The sequence below is a fragment of the Neovison vison genome, chromosome 13, assembly GCF_020171115.1.
Source record: "Neovison vison isolate M4711 chromosome 13, ASM_NN_V1, whole genome shotgun sequence".
NCBI classification, from domain to species: Eukaryota; Metazoa; Chordata; class Mammalia; order Carnivora; family Mustelidae; genus Neogale; species Neogale vison.
In genome coordinates this window covers 149,845,109-149,853,618 of record NC_058103.1, presented here as the reverse complement: position 1 = coordinate 149,853,618, position 8,510 = coordinate 149,845,109, and positions in this window count along the sequence as shown.

Sequence of the window (8,510 nt, the reverse complement as noted above, 5' to 3'; positions counted from 1 at the left end):
GTATGGCCTGTGGGTCGCCTCCTGTGTAAGGCAGACCCTCCCCTATTTGATATTCCTTCTGATTTCCAATCAAACCAGAATGGAGGTGTGGCCAAGTAGAGACAGTAATCTAATATGTGTATATGATTAAACTGCCATCTTACCCCGAAGTAGAAGGGGCGGAGACACGGAACAGAGAAAGAAGGAAAATTGGAAGTTAGTAGCCACTTTACAGCAGAATAAGGAACTGAGATGCCTTGCATTCTTTACCGCCAGTCCTCCCTGAATTACCAAATAAACAGGAAAAATTTTGTATTTTCTTGATGTGGACTGAAGTGTGGCATTGAGAGGCTCTGGTAATTAAATTTAATTGGAGCCAGATTTACAACATAGACTGTGGGGTTTGGGGGGTGAGGCTGGGGCACCATCCGCCTTCCTCTTCACGGAAATGCTGGCTATTGAACTTGACGCTGTGATCTAGGACGTGTAACAGAATTCAGAAAGAATTGTCTCCCAGAAGGACCAAAACGGGATCCTACTTCTATTGATAATTGTAAGATTTTTGTAAGTAAATCATGGCTGGGTGTGTGTCTTCATAAGGGACGGCGTTTCCCATCAGGACCGATATCTGAACACTAGGGATAGCATTTTTGTTAGGGCTCATAAAGAATGAGTTATTAAAAAACTGTTTCCCCTCCTCAATCCCGCGCAAGGTCAGCACTCTGGATCTGCAAAAGGTCCAAACGCTTCTCTCTAAATGCATCCCGCTGCCGGCTTGCAGGCAGACCTCCTCCCTCCGGGCAGGCAGACGGCACTGAGTGGGAGAAGCCAGAGGCTGGCCCCATCATCAAAAACCAGCACTTTCGGAGCAGGGGGCGTCTTCCTGGGATGGCAGCAGGGAGCACGGACGAGAAATAAAGCCAAGTCCAGGGTGACCGCGTCAGTGCCAAGGCAGGGTAGAAGCAAAGGAGAAGGTAGTGGGATTGAGGGGGCAGCTTGGGGAGGGAGAAAGGGAAGTAAGAGCGAAGAGGAAAGCAGCCACTGGAGAGACGCGTTCGAGGAGCGAAGCCAGCCAGGGTGAAGGAGCGCAAGTTCCCCTCCACGCCTGTGTCGGAGCACTGACTACAGTGCAGGCACAGGTGCTTGGGGAGCTGAATGGACGCTCAGCTCCCTGCTTCTGGCCCCCACGAACTCCTTGACACAGAGAGCTTCATACCGTTTTCACTCACCCATCCACCTCCTGCACAGAGTAAGACCCACCATTCCGGAATGCGCATTTAACTGAGCAGCTACTATGAGCCACGCCCTGGGCCTCTGTTCCTATTTCATTGAATCCTCATAAGCAGTGTGTTAGGACAGATTCTATACCCTCTTGTGATGGATGGGAACAAGAAACCCGAGGCCGATGAAATCATTTTCTTCATGACCCACTATACATTGGGTACACGTATCGCATTGGTGCTTCTGGAAGGTCCTTGTCCTGAACAAGAATAAAACCAAAAGACTCACACCACAGGCCGCCTAACAAATCCTAGCTCATTTGTTTTATAAACACTTACCTAGTGAAACGTGCCGGTCGTTTATTCGTGCCCCAGTCGGAAAAATGAACAAACTGGGTGGAAAATTAACGAAAAGTCACAGAGCTGTGGTCACAGACGGCCCTCCGGAGTCCCTGACCGACGAGTCTCCAAGCCCCTTTCAGGCTGTGGGGAAGAGCTGGGTCTGCTCACCAGTGGAAGGGAGGGTGATTCTCCAAGGAGCAGAGGAGCCACAGTGAATGGGGGCAAACATGCATTTTCCCTTTAATATTGTATGAGGTCATGTCGCCCTGACTGATGGAACAGATAAACTCCCACATCTCAGCAGAGTAACAAACAGAAAATTATTGCTCGTATATAAAAAATAATTTATAGGGACGCCTGGGTGGCGCAGTTGGTTGGACGACTGCCTTCGGCTCAGGGCGTGATCCTGGAGTCCCGGGATCGAGTCCCACATCAGGCTCCCAGCTCCATGGGGAGTCTGCTTCGCTCTCTGACCTTCTCCTCGCTCATGCTCTCTCTCACTGTCTCTCTCTCTCAAATAAATAAATAAAATCTTTAAAAAATAATAATAATTTATATATGATTTTTATATTTGTTCAACATACATCTATAAGAGACATATATATGGGTGTAAAGAAGATGTGAAGCATAGATCGTATGGAGACCATTGTTTTGACAGAGGCCAGCTCTCGGGGGGGCGAAAAGGACGCTCTGGCTAAGGGCTGCTCAGACAATCTCGGTTTCCAAGGCAGCCTCTGCCCATCGCAGAAATGCCAGCTCCCACCCCTGTACTTCTGGGCCTTGGAAGTACATCTCCTGCTCGATCTTCAGGGACACCCAGGCATCTCCCTGTCTTTCCTCTGCTCCCATGCAAGCCGTCTCTGGCATGCCAGAGTTCAAAGTCGCCAGCAGACAGCTGACGGCATGGGGGCTTCCTCATGCTCGCTCCTCCCAGCCTCCTTTGAAACCAGTGCCTTCCGAGACGGTCAGACTCCCCAAGCCACTTCCCACTCCATTCTCAAGGCCAGGGTCCCTGACAAGGAAAGTTGCAGAGCTCCCTGGGGCATCTGGCAACAATGGCCAGGGTGTTCTTTACCTACCTGCTAGGCAGGTGCCAACCCAGGGGGATTCGTGTCCCAACTTTTTCCTCTAAGTTCCAGATGGTTCCCTTGCCCCAGCACGCAGCCAACCTCCCCTCTCCCCTGTTCCTTCAGGCACAGGGTGTTTCTTTCTAAACACCACATCTCAGAACTGATCCAGCCATCATCCAAATGAAAAGGACAGCCACAGACAGGATCCACGTCATACCCGAAGCCAGCCAAACCCACAAAATGTGCCCAGTCACCAATAGCCTTTCCTCCCCCAGAAGCGCTTGGGGTTCCCTGTGGGGTGGTCCATGGCTGACCCCATCAGAGCGGAGTCCCGGGACTCATAAGGTCATCTGAGGAGGCTTCTCCTTTGTCGCTGTCTCCCGGCTTTTGCAGTGAGAAGCTGAGCCCATTCCTGTGTCTCTGGAACTGGTCTGGAAGCTCCTCCGGCTCCGGGACTCACCTTGGCCTCAGTGCCCACAGGGTGATCAGAATTGCAGCTGAAAGCCAAGGACCACGGCCATCAGCCTCCCTCCCAGTCCCTGATTCCCCGTGTCTGGCACCTGCGGCCTTGGGAAGCCAGAGAGAGAGGCCCGGATGGAGCCCAGCAGGAACCCCATGTGCAAAGAGGCATTCACCCTCTAGCTAATTACCTAATTCATCGGATCAGTCTACAAACATATGCTGATGTCTTCTCTCTGCCAGTTCCCTTGCCGGGCGACGGGGACGGCAGGACTCACGGTGTCTCCTCCCGGACCTCATCCCAGGGGATTTTCCTACGCGGAGTCCCTCCGTCCGTCCCCGCACCGTGTCTTCGAGCCGAGAGTCTGGAGGCCCCTTCACAGTGCACTGGGCACCAGTCAGAGACGGAAATGCGGGTGGATCTTCCCCCCAGAGGTATGGGCGAAGGAGATACAAAACAATCCCCTTCAAGCCAAATGGCCTTGGACTGTGTAAATTCAAATTTCTCCACGAATCACGGGCTCTCCCCAGCCCTTTTGCATGGATCTCTGGAGCCCGGTCTGCGCCCGCTTGGGGGTTGCAAGGCGGGAAGGGGAACACGCTGGTCTGGAGACAGAGGCAGGAAAACCCACATGTCCTGCCCAGAAAAATGCCTCCGTGGCCGGGTGGCAATTCTTGGTCTTCGTAGTGCAGGGAACTGGGTCAAAGGTCAGTCACACACACACACACACACACACACACACACACACAGCTGATGGGCCTGAAGCCTCTCCCACCCGCCGTGACCCACAGAAATCTCTCTTCCCCATAACAGTGAGGTTCACGCCAGGCGCTGAGCCCTATTTTCCAGATAAGGCTGTGTCCCACCTCTCTTCTCCTGGGCGCGGGTGTCCCTCTAAGGTCAGCTATTCTGAGCCTCCTGCCAGGCACCTGCTCCTGGGGCCAGTCCCGCTGGGCCATCGGGAGTGGGGGAGGGGGCCAGATTCGAAGGTCTCCAATGGGAAGCCTCGAGAACGGCCCACTTCACTGGCTTCCCTTCCGGAGGCGAAGAGCCTGACCCCCAGGCTCAGTCCCGGGCCGGAGCCCCCTGCCTTCCTCGCGCGCCCCCTGCTCTCCTGCATCCTGTCCAGCTGTTTTTCCAGCCTGTGCAGCTGCTGTCTCCGCACCCCACTGCTCTCGCAGGACTGGACATGTTTCTCTCTTTGCCTTCTCTTCCCTCGTGGCAGCAGGCCAAGCAACAGAAGCCACCGAGAGTAACCAGCCCCGTGCAGCCGGGGCCACCGCCCAGGGCCTGTCCTCCTCCGCTACCCGGGGACAAGCTCTGTCGGGTCAGATCCGGTCTCATCTTCAAGGGTCCCCCGGACCTGCCCTGGGGGGGGGGTCTCATGTTAATGTTGCCTACTGGAGAGCAAATTCTGCTCTGTCCTGCAGAAGCTCAAGGGCTTGGATGGCGACAGGGGGTCTGCAGGAGGGGGAAAACGTGCTCTCCACTTCCCAGGCAAGTGCCTCCTCCTCTCAGGTTCTCCGCCAGCTTCTCCAGTGTCCCACAGGTCCCGCCGCCCACCGGCCCACACTAGACCCAGTGGGATTCATCGTTTGAAGGATCCAGCCAAGAATATCTTTCCTCTTCTAGTAATGAAAACCATGAAGTCTCTGGACCCCTGCCTTATCCATAACTTAAGGAATTCTTAGCAGGGAGCCATTTTTACTACACACGTACACATACGCCATCACCGCCACCACCAAGGAACATTTGGCAACGTCTGGGAACATTCTTGGTCGTCACATGGTGGTGGAGGGAGGCTCCTGGCGTCTGGTGGGCGGAGGCCAAGCCCGCCCCTAAGCCCTCCACAGGGCACAAGACTGGGACGACCCCCTGGACAAAGAGAGCCTGTCCCAAGATGTCAGCAGCGGCTGGTCTGAGAATCCTGGCCCTCAGGGTTTGGTATTAAGGGATCCTGAAGGTTCTCTCCAGCCTAGCAGCCTCCGAAACCCTGTCAACTTCGTCCCCTTCCTGTCCCAGAGATTCACCCTTCCCGATTTCAAGTTCTGAGTCCTAAGTGCCCGTAGTGAGTATCCAGGCAAGTGTGTAGTTTCAAATAGACTAACAATAGTGATGCCTAATGAAAAAACTTGTATTGACCTAAAGAAGAGGGAACTCATTTGTGTACGCTGCGGCGTGTTTTGTCTATTTTGTATCTTTAGAATACTTGCCTGCTTATTTTATTTTATTGTTATTTTTTTAGTCTCTCCAATTTCATTAGAGGACATGTTGGGGACATTTTTTCCCCCAAACATTTCTTTGTTCAAGATTGGGTGAAGACGTCCCAGGAGACTTCGAAAACAGTCTCCACCAGACCTTCGCCATGCGGTTTTTGTCTCAATGGAGGAACATGTGATTTTTCCTCAGTATGATGTAGTTTAAGCAGAGGAAATACTGACCTCGTGAAAGGTAAAGCATTTTACATCACCAAATGTATTTAAGGAACGAAAATGAATCTTATCTTTCGGTGAAGTCTTCTACAAGATTTCCCGATAGAGAGGTGTTCTCCTCGACCCTGCCCACGCCACGGTGCCTTATCTACAGACTGGAAAGTAAGGAAATTGCCTTTCTCTACACATTTGCCTCTCTAGTCAAAACTCTTGAATTCAGGTTAACCTCTAGAGGGAAGTCAAATCATTGACATCTACTGTGTCCGAAAACTTGGAAGTCGGAAGCCAGTTCCTCAGCCAAAGGCAGGGCCCAGAGAACCCAAAGGGAAGAAGAGGTCAGGCAAGTGTGCGTGTGTGGCCATGGTGGCCTCGTCCAGGAGTGTGGCTATGTCGGGAGGGTGGGCGGCAGCCGGAAGTGGGGGTCTCTGTGGGGTGGTGGGGAGAGGAAGAGGGAAGGAAGGAAGCCGGAAGGGAAAGACAACAGTGAAGCAGGAGTGCTGGGGTAAGTCTTAGGCCAGAAAGACAGATGAGGGGATGGAGAAAGGGAAGAGGGACCGCCCAGCCCAGTGGGGATAAGGGGTCAAGAAAATGCCTGTGGAGTACTGTGCTGCCCAAGAAATTCCACATTCTGGACTTCTGCGAAGCACAATTTTAGATAGGAAAAGTATGAATTTCTCCCTTGAAAATTTCTTGACCCCTGAGTGTGGCATAGATGGGAAAGCCGGAAAGGCAGAGAGACAGGGAGCTGGGCGGGAGGACTGCCCAGGGCGTTACTGGGCTACGTGCACTCCCTTCTGCTATAACAAACTGCCACAGAAGAACTTAGAAATGACACAATTTTATTATCTTAGAGTTCTGGAGGTCAGATGTCCAAAATAGGGTTCACTGGACTAAAATCAAGGTGTCGGCTAGACTGTGTTCCTTCTGCAGGCTGTAGAAAAGGATCTGTTTCTTTGCCATTTTTTTTAGCTCTTAGTGACCACCCACATTCCTTGGCTTAAGACACCTTCCTCCATCTTCGAAGCCAGAGACTGCATCCCTCCAGCCCCTTCCATCCTCGGGCCTCCTTCGCTAACTCTCCGGCATCCTTATTTCCCCCATGAAGACCCTTGTGATTATATGGGCTCCATCCAGAAAATCTAGAATGATTCCCCCCTTTTCAAGGTCCTTAACTTTGTCACACCTGCGAAGTCCCTTCTGCCCCCTGAGGATCACATAGTCAGAGTCTCTGGGGATTAAGATGTGACCTTCTCCAAGGAGCCACATTTCTGCCCATCAGCTCCCAACATTGAGTCCTTAGCCTGTGGGGCAGGTACAGTCACACCAGGTGGAACCTTCTGGAACTGTTCTCCTAGTAGCCCATCAGAAACAAGACAGTATCCAGGCCAACGATGACATCTTCAATGATCTCGGAGATGTAGGGCTGGAGACCTTACCGTATCTCAGTTTAATTTACCAGGATGGGCTCTCCGAAAACCAGATGGGTCCTCGGGAGTAACTAGAGATGCCCGCAGGCTCAATTAGGTAGTAACCTCGGTTGTATTTGTCATTATTGTCATTATTGACTATGTCATTATTGCCCAAGCAGATCAATAAAACTTCGGGGACAAAGTTTACTATCACTGATTTGGAAAATTCATTGTTTTCTGTTCCAGCCAGAAAAGAAGATCTGAAACAGCGTGCATTCCAAGGATCAGACAACAGGACTAATTTGCAGTTTTGCCTCGGGGCAATGTTACCTCCCCTCCTCTCTATCATAAGAAGGGTGGAGTGATCTGAAGCCCCTGGACATCCCACGAAACACCACACAGAGCCACTGCGTTCACGTCCCTCGGAACACGGCACGGAGACACTGCATTGATGTCCCTTGGGACACCGCACGGAGCCACTGCGTTGACGACTCTGTGCTGATCAGTCAGGATGGACGGAGCCGGTGAGCAGTTCATGTGTCTCTTCATGCAAGGACTACAGAAAAGAGGGCTAGGGAGGCAGCAGTCACCACAGCATCCCGAGGCACCATAGACAGAGCAGCGGTCCCTGGTTATGTCTCTGAGCCAGCAGACCTGCCCTGAGCGGCTCTGGGGCTGTCTGTGTGTCAGACCACTATAGGAAGTCTTCTAGGCTGAATCCCGTCCCCTCCAAAAAAATGTCACATCTCAGAATGTGACCTGATCAGAAGACAGGGGTCTTTGTAGAGGTAATCAAGTGGGTGGGCCCCTGTCCAATACGACTGGGTGATTCGAACACAGAGACACACAGAGAAGGAAGACAATGGGAAGAGACGCGGGAGAAGACAGCCAGCCGCACACCAAGGACAGACACCTGGAAAGGGTTTTTTCCCTCTCAGCCCTCAGAAGCAACCAGGCCTGCCGACACTTTGATTTCTGCCCTCTTCCCTCCAGAACCCAGAGCCAGTGGATTTCTGTTGTGTAAGCCTCTCAGTGCGGGGTGCTTTGTCAACCCCAGCCAAGCGATACGAGAGGGTTTCAGTTATTAAAGTGGATGTATGTTCCCCTATAATGCAGCCAGGCGGCCTCTGGCTCTTCTCCTCCACTCACCCCACACGTGGCCTCAGCCACCAGCGGCTGTCGTCCAACATTCGGGAAAATCTCCCCACTCGCAGTGACTAACTGGTCGGTCCGCTCTCGGGATAGCCACCAAATTCTACTTAAATGTCAGGAGCCCGCAGGAACCACCAGGGAGAGTCTCGGAGTCTTAGCAAGAGGCTGAGCTTTGCTTTAGTTCCTCCCTCTCACGTGGCGGCATCCGGTTCCTCACAGCTCAGCTTGCATAAGGACTGCCCATGGCCATGAACTTCTCAGAACCCGATTCCATAAGCACCACACGGGGAGGTGCTTTTGCGCTCCCTCTATCCTGGGCATCAAACCTTGCAAGACTTCCCTATTTTGAGAAGCTCCTAAGCTTGACTGACTGCCTCTGCCTCTGGAGGTGGGTTTGAATGATATTCTAACCATTAAGGAAGGGTTAATTGGGTTGCCCTGGAAGG